The 27727-nt window shown below is 47.7% G+C and overlaps 1 pseudogene; it reads right to left on the reverse strand.

Moving 5' to 3' along the window:
* Positions 1-1144: 1144 nt before the first annotated feature.
* Positions 1145-27297, reverse strand: LOC144114057 (tubulin beta-4B chain-like; annotated as a pseudogene).
* Between the last annotated feature and the right edge of the window lie 430 nt (positions 27298-27727).

Consider the following 27727-nt stretch of genomic DNA (forward strand, 5'->3'; position numbering starts at 1 on the left):
TGTCGTCCGGCAGCACCTAATCAAAGGTTCTGGGCTTGTATGTGGACCTCTCGAAGTTCTTGTAATGTTATGGACTCCGCGTTCGAGCAGTCTCTTAATTACAGGGAAGCTCACTTGTGGCGTGCACCGTAGCGGTGCCCTAGCGCATGCCATCCGCCTTGTTTGCGGGAGGTGCGGGATTCGACCCCCTGCCGCCGCGTACCCATCGGTCTCTAATGTTCCCCTGGCCTGGTGCTCAGATTCTGTGAGATGAGATGATTGTGAAATTGGTCTTGACCCTACCGCGTGTACGTCACCGCGAACACCCAATAGCCGTTCGAGCACGCTCCGCACAGGTGCTGGTGGAGTGTCTGCACCGTGGTGTAAGAATATTTTCTTACACCATGGTCTACACTCAATCGCGAAAGCGTTCAACAGCTGCGCTGGTCAAACGCATTTATGAGAAAACAACCGTTGAAGCATTTAATCCAACTCTGTTCTGATGGTCCACCGGTACCGGGCGTGGATAGGGGTCACTCTTGGAGAGGGCGGTTGGGGGGGGGGGGGGGAGGTCCGTTTGAACCATGCATTTCTTCGACTTTTTTTTTTGTAAAACTAAATTGAGTTCAGCATGGTTTTCCTGTATAAAATTTCCTCTCGCTTTGAGGATTGGGGGCGAACATCCTCCACCCCCTCCCAATATCAGTATACGAGCACATGGTGCAACCACCGCGCTTCGTGCCGCACGTCGCGGAGATTTCACCTACGGTTAAATTGATGATCAGCTGCTAATTGTATAAAACATGCAACGTCTCCGAGGCTTCTTTAAGCCGTCCTCGTTCGCGTTGGTAGCGCCAGCATACTTGCATTCGTTGTGGCGCTATGGAGCGCTGTCACCATCAGTAGCGGCGCCCTCTTTTAGCCAAGCAACAAGAACAGGAGCTTACACGCCTCCAAGTGATAGAACAGCCTTGCTCTCGCCGTTATTTCCAACTCATGCTGGGACTTTATTGCGAATATATATCGTTTCGTGTTGCGTCACACCAAACAATTTTTTTTTCCAGTAAAACCAAATGCTCGCCATGGCCAGTAGCCTGGCTTGCCTAATATACATGGTTTATTTTATCGGAACTCTGCAAGCTAAATGGGAATTTCGGTAGCGGTGTCTCAGGCAGTGTCGGCGAGGGCGTCCTCGTCGTCGAACTCTCCCTCGTCGTCGGCTGTGGCCTCCTGGTACTGCTGGTACTCGGACACCAGGTCATTCATGTTGGACTTTGCTTCGGTGAATTCCATTTCGTCCATGCCTTCCCCAGTGTACCAGTGCAAGAAGGCCTTGCGGCGGAACATGGCTGCAAATTAAGACGGGCACCACGAATATTAGTTGTTTTTGTAGGCTTTCACGAATTGCAGCGGAACTTATACAGCTAGTTCAATTCTATCCGTCCGAATTATTTCCACCAAGTTACCCAGCTGTTCGGATTTTTGTTTCTGCGCCAACAAGTCCAGCTTTCTCCGGCAAAAATTTTGAAAATTGGAAAATTCTAAGACACTGTTAAGGAAATATTGAAGGTAATGGTCCATTATTCTGATATGTAGCAAAATCTTCCTTTTAAAGTGTTTCCAGCGATCGCACCGGAACGCTTTTGAAGATAGCGAAAACGTGAATAGAAAAAAAACTAAGAGACTGCCTCGGGTGATCTGCGGATATATTGATTGTTTTAGTGAAATCTTGCATTATACGAGAAAACTGCGTTCATGAACAGCTTCCCGCTTAAAAATACTTTTGTCCATAATTCCTGAGTATCCGATTTCAAAAAGCGCCTTTCTCAATCATGAGGATCGGATTGAGCGATGGCGTCCAAAAATAGGCCTGCCTAAACTTGCAACAGTAGTGGAATAATCCAAGTTTTCTTTTGTATGCTGAGCGGCGGCGCGGATTAGCGTGAGGAGGGAGTGCTCACACACGCTCGCCATCTAAAGGGCTTAACTACATCCGACATTTGCTTTTAGTAAAAATCGATTTTCGGCTCTTTTTGGGGTATGTAGATGTTTATCCGGCAACAAAATACGCATTATGTCGAGAAAATTGGATTTAAAAATTTTCCCGCTTCTCGATTCAAACTCGTGACGTCAAGACAAGCGAAATTCGTGACCACCGCTTAGTGAATAGCGATGTAGACTAGCCTCAGGGATCCACGACCAAAAAACAAAAAAGGAAGAAAACTCTTGAAGCACTGTAGTTTGCTTGCAAAAACTGTCGGTGATGGCGGCATCTGTATTTCATTTTTTGACCTTTACCTGGCTAGGGAAGGGGACGGACCTTTGTCCCCGTTTGGGTTGCCCACTGTTCGGGTTAGAGGTGCGCAGGGTTGAATGGGGGAAGTTCTAGAGATTGTGTAGGGTATCTAGGTCTGAGTAGAGTGACTCTAAGTCTGAGGTAGCTCACTCCCCACGGCACGGGAACAAATGCCCATCTCTTTCCCTTTCGCCTAGCCTTAGTCGTAGAAGCTCCGTTTTTTAGTGATAAACGTGTCTTTCGCAATTAGAACGCTGCTACATTTCCATACAGGCCAACTTGAATTTGTCCTCAGAGTCTCTTTAAAGGTGGCCGCTTCGTTACCTCTTTATGAGTGATTTTTACGGGCACTGCTAAATTTGTAACGTCGGAAACATTACCCCTCCTTGATACACGGTCTGCACTTGGTGAACAGGGAAATGTCGCGCTTGTCATCTGAGATGTTTAATGAACGGGGTCGTTCCTTGCAGCTTGTGGTTTGTCAGTGAAATGCGCGTACAAAAGTTTTGCCGACACTGTTTGTGACGTCATCTTTGTCACAAAAGAACACCGCATCCAACACACCCCTGTTTTGGTTTAGGTTTTCTGCTTTTTGCTCTTTGATGATTGTTTTACTCACAGTTCTATTAACAACAGATTGCAACGAACAGAGAGGGCTTTAAGCAATCTTACGGGAGTGCCACCTTAAGATTAAAAAAAATAATAATCCCAAAGTTGCCCTTGAACGATGAAGTAGGCGCTCTATGCAACTGCAGATTGTACGTGTGAACTGCATGCTGTGCTATGAGTAGAATGTAATTCGAGCAATTCTGATAAATGACTGACCAGTGAATTGTTCTGAAATGCGCTTGAACAGCTCCTGAATGGCCGTGCTGTTCCCGATGAACGTCGCAGACATCTTGAGGCCACGGGGTGGGATGTCGCAGACGGCGGTCTTGACGTTGTTCGGGATCCACTCGACAAAGTAGCTCCAGTTCTTGTTCTGGACGTTAAGCATCTGTTCGTCGACCTCCTTCATGCTCATGCGGCCGCGGAAGATGGTGGCTACCGTCAGGTAGCGGCCGTGGCGGGGGTCGCAGGCGGCCATCATGTTCTTGGCGTCGAACATCTGCTGCGTCAGCTCTGGCACGGTCAGCGCCCTGTACTGTTGGCTGCCTCGGGACGTGAGTGGTGCGAAGCCGGGCATGAAGAAGTGCAGACGCGGGAAGGGCACCATGTTGACAGCCAGTTTGCGCAGGTCAGCGTTCAGCTGGCCGGGAAACCTGCGTGTGTATGGTTACTTAAGTTGCTTTAAGACTGTTTTTTTTTGTTGCGTTAAGCACCGCGAACAAGGGCCTGCAGGCGCCGCGCCATTCATGTCCCCAATTGTGCTACGAAGTTATACACAACACAAGCTATTCCCTCTTCAGGTGTGGTGAAGTAGTTTGCAGGCCTAAGCGCCTGTGGCCATTGTGGGCATCGGGCCATTCTTCGACGGCAGTGATCGGTGCCACTCACTACAGCTTCGCATATAGAGATGTCGAGTGACAGTAATAGACTACGATCCCTGAGAAAAGAAAGCTTCGTCACCTGAGGCATGTTGTGACTCCGGACATTGTGACAGAAACCAGGTGGTTGAGGTCCCCGTATGTGGGAGTGGTGAGCTTCAGGGTTCGGAAGCAGATGTCGTATAGCGCCTCGTTGTCAATGCAGTAGGTTTCGTCGGTGTTCTCCACCAGCTGGTGCACGGACAGGGTGGCGTTGTAGGGCTCGACGACGGTGTCGGAGACCTGCAGTTTTGAATGCGCTTGAATTCGCACTTTCTGTCGACGTGGAGCAAAGCCTACATCTATGCACAAGAAAAATTTTCTCATTTTTAAGCACTGTGATTCTTCGATTTCTCGCTACCATTGTCGAGCATTAAAGGGACAAGAAATTATTTTGATGGTAAATTCTAGGGCAGCGATCAGTAGAGGTGGCCTTTGTCAGTATTAATTCGAGTCAAATTCAAAAGCTCTGCGTGGACACTACACACACCTCCTTCACGCCCCGACGTCATGCAGATGCGGTGGCGCTGATGTCAGTAGCGCCTTTGGCACGGCAGGCAAAATAGGTTCCGCCTGCCCGTGCCCACCAGCTGCTGCAGCTGCTGGCGGGACTGCGCAACTGCATCATGCCCGCGCCTCGATGTTTCTCGCTGATAGATACCGCATTAAGGAATGGGCCACGGTAGTAAAGCGCGAAGTCTGAGCCTCGATCGCCGCTTCCAGGCAATGTACTTCGTAGCTGGGGAGTTGCGTTCATTCTCCTGAACATCATCATAGTACGCTTATAATTGCTTAAGGGAAAAAAAACACAAATGTCTGCGCACGTAATTATCACGTCGAGCCGTTTGGGTGTTCACAGGGCGCTGACAGGCTGAATCACCACCAAGGAATGCGGTCTTTTGTAGATAGCAGATAATGTTTAAACGTGTGTGGAAGTTATACGATCATATAAAGTCGCGTTCATGGCACTTAATATTCACTTCAGACCATTTCTTAATATGGCCGACATAATTACTTGGTCTGTGTTGAAAGAAGTCTGCTAAATTGTGTCGTTTCTGCACGGCCACGTTGGCATGTTTCTGTACGTGTGCTAAAAGCCACGGGCTTTTTCACTGCATCATATGTCATAAGCTGTTTCATGAGGCGGTGCATGATCGCGAAGCTTGTTTGGAAAGAAGCAGCCGCGATCGCATTGCCCGAGTTGATGACGATGATGATGACCTCAGGCTTAATGGCACATACCCACGGCGGGGGATTGGCCTGGGTGCAATGCTGATACAAACGCACTCATGACCAAAGAGTGGTGTAACTGGATAATTTTGTGACCTAGACTCGAATTTTGATTAAAAATCAAGATTAAAGAAAAACGGAAATGAAAAAGCAGGGAATTCTCATTCTAGCAGAGGAATCTACCTGATGCAATTATATATTCGTAAATAAAATCGCACACTGGTTTCAATGCATATCCCTTGGCGCTTGCCCCGAAGGAGAGGAGAATCGGAATAAATAGAGCAAGCCCCCGTCGAGCGAGGGGTTCTCTAAGTAAGCTCTACGGCGAGAAGTTAATCGCAAAGAGGAAAAAGTAATCTGTGGACTCAATTTCGCCAGACTCAGAGAGGGTGGTCAGAAATATCCCTGATCGACATAAGTAGAGATTTAGTCGCGGTATTCTGCAGCGCAGTAGGGTCGTGGACACTTCACCTTGCCTTGAACTGCACATCCGCGCACTCCAAGGAAATGCCAGGTGTTGAAAATTCGCTGCAGCAAGGAGAGGCTCATGGCTCAAGTACTGGAGACGCTGGCTGCAGTCAAGTAGACAGTATTAGGGACGAACGGGACAATAGGTCCACCAAGGGCGGACTTTGCAAAAAAATAAACTCTCTCATCAGAAGCAATGCCACAGTGCCCAGGGACCCAGTGAAAGCGTACTTTTGTAATGTGTGGTGGAACAAGAAATTGAAGGGAACGGCTCATAGGAGTATCCCTCGATTTTTCGAGCACTATCAAGACGGAAAGGCTGTCTGAAAGTATAACAACCTGAGAGATACTGCAGGGATTCCTTATTAAGGCCAACTCAATGGCCAGAAACTCGGCGACAAAAATAGGGGTATAGTCAGGAGCCCGAAATGAATAACTCTATTCAAGAGCCCTTGAGTAAATGCCTATGGCTGCTTTTTCATTTTTCTGGGAGGCGTCTGTAAAAACGGTAGTATGGTTAGGGAAATTATCCAGACACTCCTTAATAAGCCCATTTAAAACATTTGCAGGCAGATTCTTAGCAATCCTTGGGAAGGTGTCGTCAAAGGGGACTACAGTATCAGCCCGGCGGTGGCTAACTGGTACTACAGAATTTATTGATTCAGAAATTTTTGACAGCAGGGAATTAGTGAACACAACCTGAGGAAGCTTATACCTAGGCCAAAAATTACCAAAGAATAGAGATGGGTTCGTTGTAAATATAGGGTTAGCCAATTCAGGAACAGGCTCCAAAGACATTAAAAACGTCCGCGCAGTGAGAAGCTGAGCCGCAAATTTAGATCAGGTATCCGCGCCTCCAAGTACAGCGCAGCGTTATCAACTGATTTAGGCAGACCTAAGCAAAGGCGCAGAGCGCGTCGCTCAATAACAAACCGGGGTTCAAGCTTGTACCTTGTGCACCCAGAAAAGAGAACAGAGCCAAATTCAAGTACACAGGTCTTATACAGAAAGAGCAAAGTGTCCCGACGCATACCAAATTTTTTGTTGCTGATCCTCTCCAACCGGCCAAGGGCACGCTCACCTTTAAAGCACAATGCTTCGAATCAAGTAGGGCATAAGCATCCGCGCGCGAGCACCTATCGCGCTGAATAATGTCCAAGACACACTGTTCATCGGCACGCTTTGGGCAGGTGGGATCGTCAGCTGCGTGATCAGACTTAGAAGTGCAGACATCTGAAGCATGAGCACCACCGCAAACGCGGCAGCGCGTTGCCGACTTGCAAGATTTGCCACTCTGACCAAAACGCCAGCAGTTCTTACATTGTAATGGACGGGGCTGCAGTGGGTCAACACGGTAGACAATGGGCCAGACTTTGATTTCCAATCGGCAAGAGGAGCCCGCAAAAGTTGCTATAACAGACTCAGTTGGAATACGAGAGCCTCCAGCCTCTGTTGCAGCGGTAAACTGAGAGGATGCCCACACCGGCATCATGGAAGTCCAAGAATTTCTTCTGGCGTAGCGGAGGGATACACACCGCGGATTATTCCTTTTACGCAGGCGAGTTGCTCGGGAATAAACGCTTTCACCGGGAGTGAGGCAAAAGAGGTGCACTGCAGCAAGTCTGCAACACAATCCAAATCAGGTGATTTGCACAGAATTCTTCTTTTGGCAAATGGTCGAACCTCGGAAATCTCAAGATATCGAATAGTCGCTGCCTTCAGCTGCTCCTGGATCATATGAGAGTTTTTGATCTTAATTAAACCATCTCCTACAGGGACCAGAGCCACAGGGATACGCTTGGCAAAAAGAATTTAGGCAAACTGGCGAACCAGGCTACTGGACCTGTGCCCGAGGAAGACATAGCCATGTCCGTAAGCCTAAGAAACATGAAGCCTACATCCAAAAGGGAAAAAACCTGGCCAAATCCCCCACTCGCGGAACGGCCTCACCAGGAGTTTACAGGATCAGCAGCACCAAGACACGCTTCAGCACCGAGGCCAGATGAAGCGGGAGGCGACATAGAACAGCCGTAGAACAGCGTCGGGTCGTATCAGCACAATGGACACTAAGGGCCGTTGTTGTTGTTGCCTTCGTGACATGGCACATACCCACGACGGGGGATTGGCCAGGGTTCAGTGGGGAGACCCCATAGAATAGGGTAAATGGTGCCAAGCTATTTTGCCTTGGGTGAAATTTACGAGTGATTAAAAAGAAAAGAAGGGCCCTTTCTTCTTCTTTACCGAGTTGTTGTTGTTGCTGTTGTTAGCCTATCAAAAGATGGCACATACCCACACTGGGGGATCGGCCAAGAATCGGGTGGCTATTCACCTGAACGCAGTTAACAAAAAGGAAAAGCACGTGGGAGCATAACACCGGTGAATTTTTCGTCATGAACAGAAAAGGGATGAGTGTTTTGATTTTAAAATTTTAAGAATAATAATAAAGATAGTGATTAAATATTAATGATTTAGTCAAAATGTAATAATTGATAGAAAAGAAAAGGTTGAAACACTTAGCAAGGCAGTCGGTGAGATTCTATCAGGAAATTTTGAACAGCGGTGCAAACAGATCTGTGGCTGAACCCAAATGTGGTGGCGCCAAATGATAGCAAGAGCGGGCTGCTCAAACTAAGGCCAAGATGCTGCAAGGGCTCCTCCAGCAACCTTTTTCTCAGTGAGTTGAATCGGCGACAATACAGCCAAAAATGTTCAATGGATTCTGGCTCACGGCAAAATGCACAAAGGGGAGAGAGCGCCAAACCCGACTTGTGTAAATAGAAATTTAGAGGGGGGATGCGGCAGCGTAGCCTCGTCAGTGATACTTCAAGCTGCCGAGAGCAACAAATTTTCCTGTTCCAATAATATTTAAGGTGCTCATAATCCGCCGATGTTAAAAGTGATGTGTCTTGCGAGCTTAAAAACGCACGTCGCCGAAATCTAGATGCTGTAATGTAGGCTGTAGCCGGGATGATTGGCAACACGGGGCCGCTGAGGGAAGCCTTTGCGAGATTATCAGCAATCTCATTTACTGTCACACTGCTGTGGCCGGGAACCCATACTAAATGAACAAGGCTCAAATGCGGAGGAAGTAGGGATAAGAAAGTTGATAAAATGGGACCGTCAACCTGTGCAGCGAGGGACGAACACAAAGATAAAGAATCAGTAATTACTGCAACTGCTGTAATAGAGGGGTCTAGCTTGCGTAGAGCAAGTACAACTGCTAGAAACTCTGCTTGAAAAATAGGGGTGAAATCTGGAAGGCGCAGAGAAAAGGACCAGTCTAAATGGGAGCAAAATATTCCCACACCTGCTTTTTCATTGCATTGCGATGCATCAGTGGCTATTGCTATATCGGTTGGTAGGGTCCTCAGATGATCTTCTAGAAGGCCATTTAGAATACTCGGTGGCAAAAGTTTTGCATTTTTTGGGAATATGTCGTCGAGAACAATGTGGATAGTGGGCCCATTCCGAAGCGCAGGAAGGATATCATAAATGTTTACATCTAAAGGCTGAAGTAATCTTTGCGCAAACACTACCTGAGGGGAATTGAAACGAGACCAGGGGACACCAAAAAAGGAGGTCGGCTGAGAACAGAAAATGCTTTGGGAACGGTGGAAATGGGATTCATAGATCCTGAGGTAAGTTTGCACAGTTAAAAATTGAAGTCGTGATAAGAGAGACGGAATGCGGGCTTCAAGGTACAGCACATTGATAGCCACACATTTTGGAAGGCCGAGGCACATGCGAAGTGCTTCCCTCTCTAAAAGGACGAGAGGGCGAAGTTTATATGTAGCCGAGCCTGAAAACAACACTGATCCAAATTCTAAAATTGGCCTGACATACATTATAGCGCATCTCTGCGCATGCCGTACCGGTGATGACATAATCTCCGTAACATGCCCACGGCACGAGCCCCTTTCGCCGCGACATGGTCAATGTGAGGTCGCCAGGTGAGTTTGTTGTCATAAATGACCCCTAGGTATTTTAGGGATTGAACCTGCGGTATTATTTTTAACTGGCAAGTGAGAGAGACCACTACAGGAGTGAATAGAGGGAAAACAAGAGTAGCGCACTTGCCAACATTTAACTTCAGGTGTAATGCGCTCAACCAGTGCTCAAGTGTATTCAAATATGACTGCAACAGACCATACAGAGAATGTATATCCGGCGCAGCAGCAAAAAACGCAATGTCGTCCGCATAGACGTAAGTGCGTACATGGCGGTGGAGAGGAATTGAGCTTAACAGAATATTAAAGAGCACAGGAGAAAGAACAGCTCCTTGCGGTACACCTCGCGTTTGTCTATACCTCTCTGAATGAACACCATTATGGACGCAAAAGAATTCCCTGTTATGAAGAAATGCAGATATCCATGCAACTATATAATCTGGAAATTGAAGAGACTGTAGCCTATGTATCAGGATGGAGTGTTCTACACTGTCGTAAGCTTTGGCGACATCTAACGTAACCAAAGCCGCGACCAGGCGTTGACGACGAGCAAGGAGAATTCTGCTCTCAAGATCAGCATGTATATTCCATATCGAACACCGTGGCCGGAAACCGAGTTGGCACGGGCTGAGTATACTTTTGCGGTCCACAATGGCTGACACCCGAATTAGTAACAACCTTTCTATCAACTTTACCACGTTTGATGTTAAAGAAATTGGCCTAATATTATCCAATTCATAGCCTCCACCCTGATTTTTAAGTAAAGGGATCACCTTGGACAGCTTCCACTCAGAAGGTATCCAAGCGTGTTTGAGAGAGTAGTTTATTAGGTGCAATAAGGAGTTGGGAGACTCTTCAAATAGAATCTTGAGCATCTTTGTGGTAACACCATCAGGGCCAGGAGCAGCAGCTGGCAATCTCTGGACAACTTGTGAAAGCTCTGATAGATTTACTTGTGAGTCATTATCATTTGGTACGACTGGTGCAAACAACAATGTTCGCATAGGTAGTAAAGACGAGAACCGCTTTTGCAGGCCTGTGGCTATTAATTCAACCGCCTGGATAGCTTCTACAGGTGACATAACTAATGACTGAAAATTATGAGAGGACATGAGCTGTTTCCTAGACCGTAGAAAACCGAATAGTGCACGTCGGTTGCCCGCCTTTGAAAGATAATCGAAGTGTTTCGAGTCATATTTTTCCTTTGCGCGAGAAACTGTGCGTTTAAAGGTGGCTGCAATAAATTTATAATCACTCCAGTTATTCGGACATTGGTTATGAAGAAGCTTTTTCCATGCTGCCTTCCTCCGCCTGTAATGTCTTGTACAGTCCGCATTCCACCAGTTAGAAGAATTCCCTTTTATTGTCCTCACCAGGAACTCCGACTTTTTACGGCTTTCCTCAATAGCCAGACATATGCTTGCTGACTGGTGGACCTCGGCGATGTTAGACACAGGAGCAAGGGCAGAGCGCAACGCCGTCTGAAATCTGTCATAATTTACATGTGACCGCAACTGAGAAGACGCCGGAGTAACACCACATATGATATCAAAATGAATAGGTATATGATCACTTGAAGTGCCGCTATCAACTGTCGACCAATTCGTTACGCCAATTGCAGGACTAATGAACGTGAGATCTAAAACAGATTGAGTGTGTGAGCGAAGATAAGTGGCCGATCCTTAATTTTAAGCACATCAGGTTGTGATCAGAAACCCAGTCCCAAAGGCGCTTGCCGCACGAATTAGTCCTAAAACCCCAAGACACATGGTAAGAATTGAAGTCCCCAGCCACGAGAACTGGGTTTTTACAGTTTACGAGTAAAAAATCCAGAAGTCTAACATCCTGGACTCCATTGGGGAAATAACAATTTGCTATTGAAAATGGAGAGCACCCAGGAAGTACAAAGTCTATTGCCAAAATCTCACAGTCAGGAGACATTTGTTGAAAAGATACCACAGCCCTGTGGCAAAATTTTGAAGAGACTAAAGTTAGTAAACCCCCGCCTCTTGACTGGCGGTCTAGGCGAACTGACCGGTAATTTTTGATATGAAAATGTTTGTCGGTTGAAAGCCACGTTTCTTGCAGAATTAAGACATCCGGATTAAGCTGAGTAGAAAGGCAGTGTAAATCTGTGGAAGCGGAAAGAATAGAGCGACAGTTCCACTGCAGAACTCGCAACGACGCTATGGTTGCGATAGTCTAGCAGCAGCAACTGCCTGCTCCAAAATGGTATCCTTGGGTTTAGTGCCAAGCTGCTTCTTCTTTGATTTGGGCTGGGTGCCCTGAGAAGACAACGAATGAGACATGGGGGACCCACTGCGCTTAAGAAGCCGCGCATCAGGCTCCACCATCTCGGAATCATACATTATATCAACATCCCTCGAAGTACCCGAGGTAGGTACAGCGGAAGTGACAGAAGTTTGTTCCTGGGGTTGTGATGCTACTGGAATTTGATACCGGATAAGAGGAGAGGGAATTGTTGTCGAAAGAGGTGCCAAACTAGCCTGCACGGCATGTGTAATCTGAGACGCTAGAACGTTTGTAAAGCACTCCGACACACTTGCGACAATCTTTTCTACCATTTTAGACATCGAAGCCTCCACAGCAGCCGCAATTGCCTGGGACAGCGTTGAGTCTAACATGACACCTTGCCGAGCGGTCACACCGGCATAACCGTGGGCACGTTCTTTGACCTCTGAAATAGCGTCACGGCGGAAACAGCGTTTCCTGTCAATTATTTCCAGAATTTGAATTTCCTGATCTCGAGAGGGACAATTTGAGTAGTTTGCAGAGTGCGCACCAGCGCAAAGGCAACACTTCCTATTCTTCTCAGTGCAGGTGCTTGTTGAATGACCAGCCCCACAGTTGCAACACCTCAAGTTGGATTTGCAACCGCCAGCGCTATGTCCATAGCGCCAGCAGTTGTTACACTGCAGAGGCCGAGATTATAATGGGTCTAATCGAATAATTAGAGGCCATGCCTTGATTTAAGATGGGCAGGAAGTGCCGGCAAAGGTAGCAATCACTGATTCAGTGGGCATCCGCACGTTGTTTACATCCCGGCTACAGCGGTGCACAGCAACAACACCTGCAGCCGACAGAAGCTCAAGAGTCTCTGCCGGAGACAGGGAAGAGTCTACACCTCGTACAATACCTTTCGTGCACGCCAGATGAGAAGGGATGAAAGAACTTACCCGAAGGGAGGCAAAGGATGAGGATTTTAGTAAATCTCTTACACAGGCGAGGTCTGGCGATCTGCACAGAATGCCACCGCGTCCAAACTGGCGAACCTCTGAGATTGACTCATAATGAGAAGTCTTCGACTGGAGAGCAGCCCGAACAGCACCAGGGTTGTTCATCCTGATAGCACCACCATCCCTAGGCACCAGCGCGACAGGGATACTGCCGACACCACTGCGCAAAAAAGCTTCCAACGGTAGGAGATCAGTTGACAGAGAAGCCGACCAGAGGGAACTCCCCTCGCCGGGAGACTGGGTGGACATAGTCCGGACTTACTGCCTTACCGCGCAAAGACGCAGAGAGAAAATGCCACAATCAGCCACCCGAAACTTAGCCGATCGTTCCCAGCAGAGCAGAGCCGTCGGGGCAGCGATGAACAGGACGAACGCGTCGAGACAGAGCTCTTAGGAGGAACCCCGGGGATGTCTCACTTCGTAGCACCGGTACAGCGCCCGGTGTCTTTGGTGGCCGGCGGCGATCGAGTCTTCAGCGAGGGCCCTGCGCGTGCTTTGGGAGCCTGTCAATGCTCCTATATCGTCAATGCTTCTATATCTTCTTCCTCGTTTCTTCTTCCTCGTTTCCAGTTGCAGCGTGCTTTTGTCTTCGTTTTTGCCATCGCATGACAACGGCCTCCAAAGTATCTCATAAAGCTAGCGCAAATAGATGAGAGCACACGAAGCTGCGTCCAGCACACGTAGTTGCAGGCGAGTGGAATTTTTCGGCTTGAGCCCCTGCGTCTTTCAATCAGACTCCTGCGTTGCTAGGGAAATGTTTCGGTTTGGTTTGGTTTGGTTTATGGAGTTTTAACTTTCCAAAGCGACCCAGGCTATGAGGGACGCCGTAGTGGAGCACCCCGGAAATTTCGACCACCTGGGGTTCTTTAACATGCACTGACATCGCACAGTACACGGGCCTCTAGAATTTCGCCTCCATCGAAATTCGACCGCCGCCGCGGCCGAGGTCGAACCCACGTCTTTGGGGTTAGCAGCCGAGCGCCATAACCACTGAGCCACCGCGGCGGCTATGCAAACGTTTCATTTAGGGGGTACACTAACAGAAACTGTCGGGTGAAACAATGCAGCGAGATTGAGAGGAGACGCGGAAATTGAAAGTATTTTCGTTATTTATGCATGAGATGTAACCAAATTTGGCACAACTGTGAACTCTTTATGCTAATTTCAGTGCTGTGCTTTAATTTCAGCTGGCTGGTACAGATGTTGGGTTATTATAATTAACACCGTCGTCAAGTCATCGAGTGTGGAATAATTAAGTAGAAAGTGCGCAAATTTTTTATGCCAGCATGTTCACAAAGCCCTGCTTTGTGTGATGACGCTACTGTTCTTTTTTTTATGCAAAGTACGTATGCAAACAAAAGTTAAACTCTAGCATGCATATTTACGTGAACACATTTCTTAGAAAAATAACTTCAACATGCTACTGCATGTGTACAAAAAATTGTCAGATTTATTACACTACTCAATCTCTCAGGACCGCGGTGGTTCAGTGGTTATGGCGCTCAGCTGGTGCCCCCAAAGACGCGGGTTCGATCCCAGCCGCCGCGGTCGAATTTCGATGGAGGCGAAATTCTAGAGGTCCGTGTACTGCGCGATGTCAGCGCACGTTAAATAAGCCCAGGGGGTCGAAATTTCTGGAGCCCTTCACTACGGCGTCTCTCATAGCCTGAGTTGCTTTGGGACGTTAAGCCTTCATAAACAAAACCATAAATAAATCAACGTCTCAGGATTCATTCGCAGCAAATAGAATCATTCTATTTTTATTCGTTACGAAATTACGAAGGGATGAGTGATGCCAATCGTAGAAAACGTGAAAGCTGAGAAAACCAACCTTAAAGTTTATTCACTCGTTTGCTTCGTTCACCCTCGTAGCTTTTTCTTTTGGTCAAAGAAATGCGGCACTGCAATCAATGGAACCTCTGATCTTCTGATCATTCCGCTTCCAAGTGATACTAAGATAGTGGTGCACCGTCGTCGGAAACCCGTGGAATTCGCGATGCGCCGAGGACACCAGAAGAGCGATTCGCTCAATCTTCGACGCCCACACATCAAAAAAGCGTAATTTTCTAAATTTCTACTGCACAAAAAATTGCGATCAGTTTGGCCATTTTAATAAGGTGACAAATCGGCCTCGTTGGTGCATGATCTTGTGGCGAAAAGCAGCGCTTACACGCGACAGAGGAGACTGGAGACACGACGCTGTCCCCACTTGCCTCGCTGCGCGGCACGTGTGTCAAGTGACGGTGAGCGCACGTCTGCTCCGCCGAAACAACGCCAGAGCTTCTCCTCACTGCTATCCCGAAGTGGAATTATTCCGGCTAGTACAGAGCGTCAAAAAGTGGTTATTTTATTCCACGTCTAGCGTAGAAATCAACGGCAGCAACGCTTTTTGTTTGCAACTGATCATATATACAACACACAGTGGCAAACAATATCTCTGAATAGGCCGTACGTGGTCAACGCGAGCCTGTGCACTTCGAGAAATTACGAAGTTCAAAGCATCAACAGCATCAACCACTTGGTGATTCGCAGAAACCGACAACGCGCCTACAAGCCTACCGCGAGCCCGCTAGCGACTGCAGTGACACCTTGTTTGTTTGCAAACATGCAGCAGGTCTGCGGGAATACGGTGGCCGCAGCTGGCAAAAGACAGGGTTAATAGGAGAGACATGGGAGAGGCCTTTGCCCTGCAGTGGGCCTAGTCAGGCTTATGGTGATGATGATGGTGCAGCATGTCTATAATTTACAATTTCTATTTAAATCGCTGCTCGCACTGACTCGCAGTCTGCTAGGGCGACAGCTCACCTCGCATTCTTTGCCTTAGCACACTATACTTAGCCGCTCCTACCCCAAAGATGTCAGTGGGCAGCCTGACGCCCACTGCCCATTGGGCATGCTCAGGTGGCGTGGGCGGGATTGCGCAGCCCCGACCTGTTTTCTGTTAGCACGAAAGCAATCATAGCCAACCCCTAACGATTTCGACGATGTCTCACGCGGAGAAAATGAAGCCTCTGCCAGACTCAGTAAGGAAATGGGTGTGCATGGCAATGAAGCTCAATTCTGGGGATGGTCCTGCAGGGTAAGGACAGCAACACATGGTATGGCACATGATGGTGTATATTGTGTATGGGGGTTTAACGTCCCAAAGCGACTCAGGCTATGAGGGACGCCGTAGTGAAGGGCTCCGAAGATTTCGAGCACCTCGGGTTCTTTAACGTGCACTGGCATCGCACAGTACACGGGCCTCTAGAATTTCTCCTCCATCGAAATTCGACCGCCGCGGCCGGGATCGAACCCGCGTCTTTCGGGCCAGCAGTCGAGCGCCATAACCACTTAGCCACCACGGCGGCCCTGATATGGCACATGAAGAATGTCCCAAACATGGTTAGGACGCCCGAAATTTGCCCTTCGAATGACCTTGACCGAATTCGACTGCCGGTGAATCTGGCTGTTCTCAGGTGGAAGACAGGCTTCACCTCGTCTCGAAATGGAATTGGCCCACCTCCAAAAATAAGAGTTGGCCCACCCCCTAAAATTTGAAAATTGACCTACGTTCGGGACCGACATGCGACACCCCCAGAATGGGTTTGGCCCACCCTCAAAATTTGGGAGGCCCACCATGCTTTCGCGCACTATTTCGTGCTTAGCAATGATAAACCGCTAGCCATTTTTTTTTTCGGCACGTCGTTGTGTAAGAGTTGAGGGAAGATAAGAAGCATCATTTTTAATCGCCGATATCTTCGGTGTTAAAGGGCTGTAGACACCAAAAATTTGCTCGCATGTTTTCTGCTTTCAAATGATGCTTTAGACATTAGAATACATGTATCGCCGCGTTGTTTTCGCCTACGACCGATAAATAATATATAATTGAATTTCTTCTTTCATGCTGTTTCGGTTTCATCAACCGAACGATGGCTGTGACGTGTAGTTGGACTTGGAGTATCGTGAGGCAGGAAAAAAACGGCAGTATGACTGCTGATACGTCGTTTGTTTTTATTCCAGCTCTTGAAGCAGGCTTGTTTAAGCGTTACAGTGAATTAAAACTACGTGTCAGCGTTTATATTGCAGTTTTTTTCGTGCCTCACATGACCTAAAGTCGAACTAGATGCCAAAACCATCGTTCGGGTAATGAAACCGAAACAGCATGAGGGAACGAATTCAGTAATCAGTGATTTAGCGGTTGTATGCGAATACCAGACGATGATCCGCATGTATTATAATGCCTAAAGCATCATATGGAAGAATAAAACGCGCAACTAAATTTACATGTCTGTAGTCTTTTAATGAAGCTAGCTTATAATTTTTTTGCTGTTCGGTGACGAGTGATGGAATAGCGATCGCTCGTGCGCTTTTCCTAACCTCAGTATATACCATTTCATGGTCCCTTTAAGGTCACAGCCGTCGTGCGCTTGCACTCTGCAGCTGTTTTCGCGCCATTCGTTTGGCAGCAGCGGTGGGTGACGTAAAGTCTCGCACCTTCACGCGCGAGTGCGGTGTTCGATACCACCGTAGTAGGTAGACATCAAGAAAGCAAGCTCGCTGAGGTCACCACATGCGGACGTGGTGAAGCCTTCATATCTGACGGCAGTTTAATAATAATAATAATAATAATAATAATAATAATAATAATAATAATAATAATAATAATAATAATAATAATAATAATAATAATAATAATAATAATTGGTTTTTGGGGGGGAAAGGAAATGGCGCAGTATCTGTCTCATATATCGTTGGGCACCTGAACCGCGCAGTAAGGGAAGGGATAAATGAGGGAGTGAAAGAAGAAAGGAAGAGAGAGGGGCCGTAGTGGAAGGCTCCGGAATAATTTCGACCACCTGGGGATCTTTAACGTGCACTGACATCGCACAGTGCACGGGCGGCTTAGCGTTTTTCCTCCACAAAAGTTTGCGTCTCGCTGGTATTGATGCTGTCCTGGCTTAAGACACGTGCCGGCGGCGCGGAAGCTGTCACGACGAATGCTCACCTTCGGGGAGGGCATGACGCTGAAAGTGTTCATGATGCGGTCCGGGTACTCCTCCCGGATCTTCGAGATGAGCAGCGTGCCCATGCCGGAGCCGGTGCCTCCGCCTAGGGAATGGGCCAGCTGGAAGCCCTGCAGGCAGTCGCAGCTCTCTGCCTCCTTGCGCACCATGTCCAGCACGGAGTCCACCAACTCGGCGCCCTCAATGTAGTGGCCCTTGGCTCAGTTGTTGCCGGCGCCGCTCTGGCCTGCGAAAGTTACCGCGCATATGTACGCCACCTGCATATCCCCGCGCTGCTGGGAGCCGCTGTTTTGAGCCAATAAGCTTTGACCAAAAAGGTAGCCGCTAAGGCGCTTTGCGCTGAAACCTTTCCTGTTTCTACGCGAATTTTTCTTCAGTCGCATGATAGTGAAGCGGTCTTCAGACCAAATTCGCCGACCTTATAAAATAACTTTTCATATTTCAAGATGGAAACTCAGCGCTCAGGAACGTATGTCAGGCGCATAGGGCAGCAAGCTTCGTGTTGCAATGGTCGCCTCAGTTGCTGTTCACTTGTATTTTGTACGCAGCGAATTTGCCACCGAAAGAGTGGAAACAGCCAAGATTATACAGCCGACTATGAATGCCGATTCTGAGCACAGGTACGAGCAAATCGAGTTACCTTTGTTAACCCTAAGCTGTGGCTGGACCTAACGAACACTACGATGGGCTAAGAGCAGCTGCTGCAAGGAACTTCCGGCTAGGGACGGCTAGAATTAAGCCCGGCTCCCCACGAACCTTTGCGCACACATGTGCAGCTGATGACGTTGAGCTGAACTTGATCAGTACATGCTAAAACAGCAACGGAGATATGAAGCTAAAAGAGACGCTTACCGAATATGAAATTGTCGGGCCTGAACAGTTGACCGAAAGGTCCCGATCTGACGGAGTCCATGGTTCCTGGCTCCAAGTCGAGGAGGATGGCACGGGGAACATACTTGCCGCCTGAAAAATACAAACCAGGTTTTTTTTTCTTTACAGCCGTCAGTATTTTACTACCGTTGCGTGAACTGGAACATTGCCAGCGAGTCTGCCACGCAGTTTCTAATGCTGAACGCATGCGGAGCAGACGAGCGCCACCGAACAGGGAACTGTGGGGTCGCCACATGGGGCATGTCTGCATGCGCATAAAGGCACATAGACATAATGACGAAAACATTTCGATGCCGCTGCGTTACACGACAGAGCAGAACGTTTTCGAGCGCTCATGCACCATTGGGAGTGCGTTTGTGATGCTATCATCATGATCAGCATTCGCAGCCCCTTTGATAAAACTTACGTTTGCACAGTAGGTATGCTATTAGAACACATACTGTATTCGTCCGTCATACTTCTCGACAAAATTTTCAATGAGGAAATAGTATATGTCGAGAGAAATGTGCCAAAAACACAACTATAGTCTGTTAAAACTCAAGAATGTAGCGCCGAATGCTCTTCTTAAAGCCCCTCCAGCCAGTCGCTTCGGTCGGTTTTCATGAGGCAGGGGCTAAGCACGAAAAGGAAAGAGTACGGCGTTTGTACCCGTGCCGTGTGGAGTGCGTTCTTCGTTATTCGGGTTATGAGAGCGGAGTAGTTAAATGGGGAGTTGAAAAGACGGTGCGGTGTTGCTAGGGCTGAGGACGTGTCCCTTTCCTGCCTAGCTGCTGCTGCAGAGCCAAACGCCCCTAGCTGCACGGAGTAAATTGGACCACCCAGGGTTCTTTAACATACACTGACATCGCACAGCACATGGGTCTTTTCCATTTCGCATCCACCGAAACGCGGCCGTCGCGGCTGGAATTGAACCTGCGTCCTCAATTCCAACAGCCGATCGCACTAACCACTGAGCCACCACGGCGGGGTTTCAAATTCGCCATCATTTACGTTACTCGCTTGCCCAGTATTGCCCCCTCGCGGACGAGAATCTACCGGTGCCGAGAACACGCGCAAGTCAAGCAAGAGCATTTCGTTAATGAGGGCAAGCTAAAGCAAAAAAAAAAAAAGAAAATTCAGCCAATCGCTGAATGGTACCTGCGCCATCACGTCACCTCTGCCGCAAGAAACGATCAAGAGAAATAAGCTATCGGCATGCCTTTTTGTTTTTGTTCTTTTGGCGCGAAAAACGTTTAAACATGGATAAATGCTTAGAAGAGAACACAAGGTGCGAGACGCCTATCATCTCCAAATTCAGATAAGCATACAGTGGTAGAGGTGCGGTCTAGTTGGCTCTTCATATCTTAAAACGGCGAAAAGGACGCGGACAATGACAAAAGTGGACGCATACTGCTGAGTTTGTGTCCACTCCTGTCATTGTCCGCGTCCGTTGCGCTGTTTTCAGATAAGCAGATGCATGTATCCAACAAAGGCGGCCGTGCCTGACGGCTGCTGCGTCGCATGCACACATGTTGCGACAGTTCGCAGGTCATGGCGTCCGTGGCCTTAGTGCGCGCGAACAGTGTTACGGTGATCCCTGATACGGCATATAGATTTGCCGTTTAAAATGTCGAGGACGAATTCCGCTGACATTCACAAGTTCCCGCCAAGAAATGAACGAAACCGTACGCGTGCGACCATATTCCGGCCACGGGTGCATCGGCCTAAGAAGTTTTGCAACAGGTGGTACGTTTACATGCACCTCATTTCTTGCACCTCATTTCAGAACTGCCTCCAGTCACATCCAGTCCAATTTTAACAAAGTTGGCTGCGAGTAATCCAAATAAAAGGGATCGGACTCCTGGTGGAAGGAAGTCAGAAATGAAACAAATATTTACGTATAAAAACGAGATGAGGACGTCCTCAAAAAGTGCACTCATTGGTTTCGCGAAATCGGAGTTCCTGTTCAAAAATCGCAGTGAGGGCCTGGTAGCATACAGCATATGCCCCGTATACACAGGACGTACTGGGTTCGAATGTCAGCACCGCCGGTGATTCAACAGTTTTTTAATGGTCACAAAAGCATCTTTCGACCAGATGCTCGGCTTCTTCAGGCCGCCACCGGGTTTCTGATAATACCGTCACTTCGAGGGGTAAATCAATTACTGCACGTTTTTTGGTAGCTATGGGCAGCTGCAGCTCGTTCCACGCATTTCCTATTGGTTGTATATTTCTACAACCTCTGGCGAGCGGTGAGGATCCTACTGTTGCGGCGTTCCCCAACACTGCAGATCATCACCTCTGCAGATAATTCGTGCCCCGCGGTCCAGAACGACACCTCGGAAATTTCCCAAAACTAACATTGGCGCCAAACACCATACGGAACTTCTGTGTAATGGCGAGGGCCCACATCGTCAGCGCAGGCGAGAACACGAACCGCGTTTGCTCGTTTTTACGATTTTAGTTCCAAAATTGGTCACTGCGAGTACACCAATCGGCCCGCGAATTTTGAAAAACACGGTTTTTAAAAGTTCATAATAAATTGCTGGCTCAGTTCTGAAGACTCATACTTGGTGTGAATGCTTCTTAGCATCATTTCTAAGCATTGAAAACATTTACAAGTGACTTTTTATTCATTGCATAGTCCCTTTAATGCCTTCATACAATATCAGGCGACTGGGTAGCGAGGTGGATCTACAATAAACGTTTTTCCTAGAACTCTCGTCCGGGAAACTTTTGTTCCCAGTAGTAAACTGGTAACCAAAGAGTTAACTTTAGTAAGTAAAAAATTACAGTGATATTTTTTGCAGCTAGCGCATGCTAACATGGAGTGTTGGACCAGGCTTGTGGCGTGCGAGAAAAAAGCATACTTTTTGACGTGCCCATTCAAGCATGTCACAAGGTCGCCAAACTCTGGCAGCGATTCGATAACCAGTTGTTGAACAACATTTCTCTGGTTTTTGTGTTGGAGAAACATTGTGGCATTCTCTGGTTGTAATAGCTTTTTTTACAATTACCCCGGTGTGCATCACGACAGTGACGACACATGCACTTGGGAATTCCAGCCTGCCTCGATTCAAGCTAGATATCAAAGAGTGAACATCGGCATCATCATGTTCTGTTGTTTCGCAGTCCATAACAAGCTGCTCTCGGCAGAAATCGCAGTTCAGGGCTTTCATTACAGAATGAGCACAAAAGCACCTACATAGCCAAACACAGGCGCGCGTGAACTCAAACTGTTCAGACCTTCTGTAAACTCAGCAATTTTGAAGGAATGTGCAGCACTTGACAAACAACCGATCTCATCGTCGCTGAAGTCACCGGCGCACATCACAGGAAGCGTGCCTTGGAGGCGAATTCTGCCTTCGCACTCGTGAAGCTGTCGGATGCTGATGTGGTAGTTACCGCCAGCCATTTGTCTGTACTGAAGAAACCTCTTCTCTAGGCCCTCTGTTTGCACTTTTCCGAGTAGCACGTACTTAAAACCGAGCTCATAGACGCAATACTTTGAGAATTCAAGTAGAGCATATGCTGAATGCCACAGAGCATTAAAAGTTTCCTTTGTGGCGTGCAATTGTCGTGTTTATAAAATTTCCATACGTCAAGCCAGATTTTGAAGGCTTTCAAAAAGGATAGCTTGGGGTCATCATTCAACGATGAAATTGGCTCTTCGTATACGTCGCGATAGTGATAGCCCTTGTGTGGCATCTTCACATTAACTACCATCCACCAATGAATAATTATTCTGATGAAGTTGGCAGTTTCTTTCGCACGTGAAAGTACAGGAAAATCGCAGTGCATGTCGAAGGCTTCAGCCACAAAGATGTTGAAAACCTGTAAGGCTAGTTTAACATTTTGCCTTTGTAAATTGCTTGGGTTTAAAGCCTTTGAAGGCAGCCTATAACTGTACTTCAAGAGCTGAGAAGATTCAAGTTTGTGAAGCTTTCTGAGATCCTTGAATGATGCCCACTGTATAATGTCAGGGTGGACGGAATTGTCAGTGAGGTTAAACATAGGAAAATAAAAGTTGGCTTTAGGATTTCTTTAGTTAAGCCAATTATTTCTAGCACACTTTAACAGTTACACAGCGTCAATGATGTAAAACATGGGTCGCGTTGCATCGTCTAGATGTGGGTAAATAATCCTCACCTTATGCGGCATCGTAAAGTCCATAAATGGCTGAGCGTGAATCTCGTCTGCCATTAAAGTAACAGCACTCTCATGCGATTTCAATTTATTAAACCTCTGGCCAATGTATTTAAGAAAATTCTGATCACCTGATTCGTTATCAGGTGATAGGTGGAAAGAGGAGCAGATGTTTCTAATGGTACTCGGATGCGGCAAAGTCAAACAACCAGAGCCCCTCAAAAACTTGTATGCATGAGGAGATATAGTATGCAGATGCAAGCAAGCACCATTGTTTGAGATGAGTACTGCAGTCACTCTCAAGCAACAACACTTGTTCCCTCAGAAGTTTAACAGAGTCCTTTCTGTTTTTGCGGACGCTTTCCTTAATCTTTTCCATGAGGTTTACTATCAGGTCAGTAAGGCCATCAGATGAACCTTTGTCGTCAGAAATCTGCTGTAGCTTATTTAATATGTCAAGTAGGACATTGATGTCACCGATTTCTTCAGGCACGACAAAATCTCCTAAACGTTTCACTGAGTTGCCTGAAAACACGCCGTGATACGAAGATATGCGAAAACAGTAACAGAACACTGTAGGACCAGCGCACTCTCATTTGCAATATTCAAGAACATGCTACAGTTTGGGTGATTAATAATAGTCCATTCAACCGGGACACACTTGACGTTTAAGCGCTCCATCATTTCATGCAGAGATGAAAATTTGCACTGCATTTGTTCTTGTCGATAGCAGGCTGCTGACACTTCAATAGCACGAGCAAGACATTTGCCTCCCGGCGCATTTTTTCGGCATCTGGGGAGCTCCTTGCTGGCACGGCATCTTTCTTTGACAGGTACGAGGGACAGCCAGGGAATTAGGATGGCACTGACCCAAGACGCAGGTGTGGCACTTTTAGAGGGACTTCGAACACCTTTCCTGTCCGGGGATTGGTGTACGATGAGGTATGTTCAAGGCAGGATGCATGGAAGTGTAAGGCGCACACCTGTTTTACAATAGCAAAAGTGCGACGCACCACATTACCAATGCAGTACAATCTAATATCGAGGTAAAGCTTAATTTTTGTCATGGCTCCCTTAAATACTGTTCATGTAGAGAAAATGGCTTCGTACCTTGTTGTTGGCAGTAGGCACAAATCCTTCCGGGGAATCGCACTGAGCCACTTGTAAAGCTGTTCATCCTTTGGCAAAGGAAACACTTGAACTTTGTTCCCCGTCTTGTAGTTGCTTGAGCACATAGGTACACAATACTTGTTAGGCATGTCGAAGCCTGCATGTCGCAGAACGGGCGCAAGGAAAACAGCACTGAAGCGACCACGAGGCGACTGGCTCGACGAACTAGCTGCGTGTAACAAGAGGGGAAAAATGAGAGGGGAGGCGACGGGACGGAAAGGCCGGTATGGAGAACCGGAGGCAGCCGCAGGCAATGGCAATGCCCAGGTAGGACGGCGGGTGCTGACGTCACTAGAGAGGGCACAGGCCTTGAAAAGTTTAGGAGGCGTTGGCATAGGTGCGTCGCTCGCATGAAGGTGCTTCACCAGCATAGTGTCTCGTCTATAGTTGTCGCTGGAGTATTAATGTAGAAATTGCACTGATTAAATCAAATACAACAAACTAATCACAACGGAAACAACCGGACATGAGCTTCTGACGGCCACAAGGGTCAGGTACCACATGGTGCTACTGCGTCGCGGATTGTTTCAACACCGCATCGTTCTAGTCATTTCCAGATCAGTGTCTCACAAGCTCTTATGCTGCTGATTACGTCTTTCATGGCGCCGACAAGAATGACTGACTGCGACAGAATCACACCAAACAGCTAGCCCACTTGGGCTTGTGCCGCCCTAGCAGCGTTAAGAAAATCTTTTCCCACGAACACCTGTTCGACTACTCAGTGTTCCCATGCTTGCCTGCAGTGCAAACCTCACTTAAGAACAAGGACTATAGTTTTCGCGTGGCTACAGTGTCGGCAGTATCGTGCTCTGCGGTGAAGAGGCGTTAAGAGACGACGCAACTTACGGCCCGAGAGCTCAACTTCAAAAATTATTTCCTCGCTTTAAACAAAAATTACCTCAATGAAAATTCCGAAATGGAAGGCAATAAGCTGTTTTACGTAATCCGCTATTGTTTGTATTTTTACTTGGACCACCTCAGGGTGAAATTAACGAGTGTTTTGGCTCAAAATTCACTTTTTGTAACTAGGTTTTTTTTCCTTCTGCATCCGCAGTTTGATCACCTGTAAAATTTATTATAGGTACTGGACATCTACAGGAACAAAACGGCTATTCCAGAATTTCCGAGAGAAAGTTCATATTTAAAACAAAAAATGTCAAAATTGACACATTTTCATACTTTTTTCGATTAAAAAAAATATTTATGCCGTGTAAAGCAGCATGCTCCGAATTGTATCGAAAGGCAGAATCTGTGCAAATGTCAATGAAAAACTTTTTGGAGTGTTTTCTAAATATTTGCTTATTTAGCAGTGCCTGTTTTCTCATTTTTTCTGAATATTCAATCTTCCCTCACTTCACGAATAAATTTTTTAGGCAAAAATGCTTCAGGCTTTCATTACGCACATTACGATGTTTCCACGAATTTTTTGAACAAATTGGAGATGGTCGAGCGTAACGCCTGGGATGTTTGGCGTGGAATGATCCAGGTAGAACTATGTGAGTATGACGTCAGGGGACGAAAAGGCGGCATAGTTTCGGTTTCTCGAATCTAAGAAGGCGGCCATTAAAATTGGTTGTGCCCTCCCATGTATATTTTGAACCCATTGGAAGGCCAGTTGGAGCGTCCAATTGTAATGCCGGCCCACACAAAACAAATTGTTTGCTTCCAATCGGAAAATATCCCATTATTTACTTGGAACCAATTGCAAGCTTCAAATGGAATAGGAGGGGCATTCCAACTGGAACACTTATAGAAAGGTTAACCGCTGGCTTCCTAATCAAGTGGCAGCTCCAAGTAGGCCGCAGGCGAGCATGCATGACACACAAACCATAGGCATAAACGTTGCGGCAGTTCCTGTCCCTATGGTTTGTCTGTCTGTCTGTGTTGCCAGGAAGAAAAAAGGAAAGTGCACAGGCCTGCTCACTGGCTCAAGCCGAGCCACAATCGCTACCACGTGCAGATAGTAGGAAAGTTGAAAGATGGGATAGAAAGACAGGATAGTAAAGACGCGTTGAAGACAAGGCCGATTGCGGAGGTAGTGCAATATACCGGGCCAACCGGTGGCGGAAGTGAAGCAGACTTCAAACTCTCCGCCACATTTCCAAAAATAAGTCCAATTGGATCCGTACCAGATATTCTTGCATGTGGCCCACTTAGGGCTAATATAAACGAAAACGTAGCATATGGACGGGCCCCCCAGTATACTCTGTTAAACCACTTAGAGCTGCCACTCATAAAGAGGATCAGTTCGGCCTGATGCTACATGCGACGCACATTTTCAGCGCTCGATTTGTGAATTGTGGTTCGTACACGAGCGATGAGGGACGCCGTAGTGGAGGGCTTCGGATTTTAGACCACATGGGATTCCTTAACATACAACGACATCGCACAGCACACGGGCGTTTTTTTATTTCGCCTACATCGAAATGCGGCCGCCACGGACGGGATCGAACCCAGGACCTTGGGATCAGGTGCTGAACGCCAAAGCCACTGTAACGGGTCACTTTATTTGTGTTCGTAAATAAAATATTACAGTCGAACCTGGATTATGAAACTCGAAGGGGTTCACGAAATAGTTGATATACCGGTATATCGATAATTCAGTGTAGGAAAAATGGCGATAGGTAAGCTTATCTATGACCTAGAAGCAAGAATGCAATGCATCCATTCTTGTGACACGGTGCCTGGCTGACGACGATCTTCTGCCTGGTCAGGTCCGTTGACCGCAACGAGGTGTCCTAGTCCTCCCAGGTTCGGAGAGGCACCAGCCCGGCGGGGGGAGGGGACGCCGGGCATGACGGGAGGATGTGTGCAAGGGTGGCCTTGGGGCGGGAGCACAAGGTGCATATGGGGGTACCGGCTTAAATTTATAGAGATGGGCTGGTGTAAGTAGCGTGTGCGTCTGCAGGGGACGCCAGACTGATTTCTTTGCGGTAGTAAGGGATGGGTGTGGTGGCGGGAGATGAGGGCACTCAGCGCGGGAGTTTGTGGTGAGCTCAGCAAGCGAGTGCATACGCTCCTTCGAGAAATTCCCCACGAGGTCCGCCTGTGCCCGACTTCTAGACTCTCGGGCTAAGGAGTCGGCGGCCTCGTTGCTGGGATTTCCCAAGTGCGCAAGCATTCAGATGAGCTCAGCGCGTTAGAATAGGTGGGGGGGTGCACCAGGGATTGTGCAGGGTGGTGAACCCTGTTCCTGGCATAGTTTAGAATGGCTGTTTTTGACTCACTGATGATGTAACCGACATTTGTGTATGCCAGAGCAATAGCGGTCTTCTCGGCTCCCTCAGGGGTGGTGCCTGAAGGAAGCTCGAAAGTTAGGGAGGCTATGTGGGGGTTGCGGACAACCGCAGTGGCTCCATGCTCATCGCAGGTGGCATCCACCCAAACGCATCCCCATACCATTTATGTCGCGCTGCCTCGCGCGCCTTTCTCCGACCTTGATTACGGTGGGGGTGCATGTTCCTCGGTAATGGTTTGACATGAATCGAAGTGCAGATCTGGGTAGGGAGTGTTCTTAGTGATGTATTGTTTGCGGAGATAGTGATGCAGGCCTATTGCTGATTGAGTATGTGTCGTCCGGCAGCACCTAATCAAAGGTTCTGGGCTTGTATGTGGACCTCTCGAAGTTCTTGTAATGTTATGGACTCCGCGTTCGAGCAGTCTCTTAATTACAGGGAAGCTCACTTGTGGCGTGCACCGTAGCGGTGCCCTAGCGCATGCCATCCGCCTTGTTTGCGGGAGGTGCGGGATTCGACCCCCTGCCGCCGCGTACCCATCGGTCTCTAATGTTCCCCTGGCCTGGTGCTCAGATTCTGTGAGATGAGATGATTGG

Source organism: Amblyomma americanum, chromosome 1, assembly GCF_052857255.1.
Source record: "Amblyomma americanum isolate KBUSLIRL-KWMA chromosome 1, ASM5285725v1, whole genome shotgun sequence".
Lineage (NCBI taxonomy): Eukaryota > Metazoa > Arthropoda > Arachnida > Ixodida > Ixodidae > Amblyomma > Amblyomma americanum.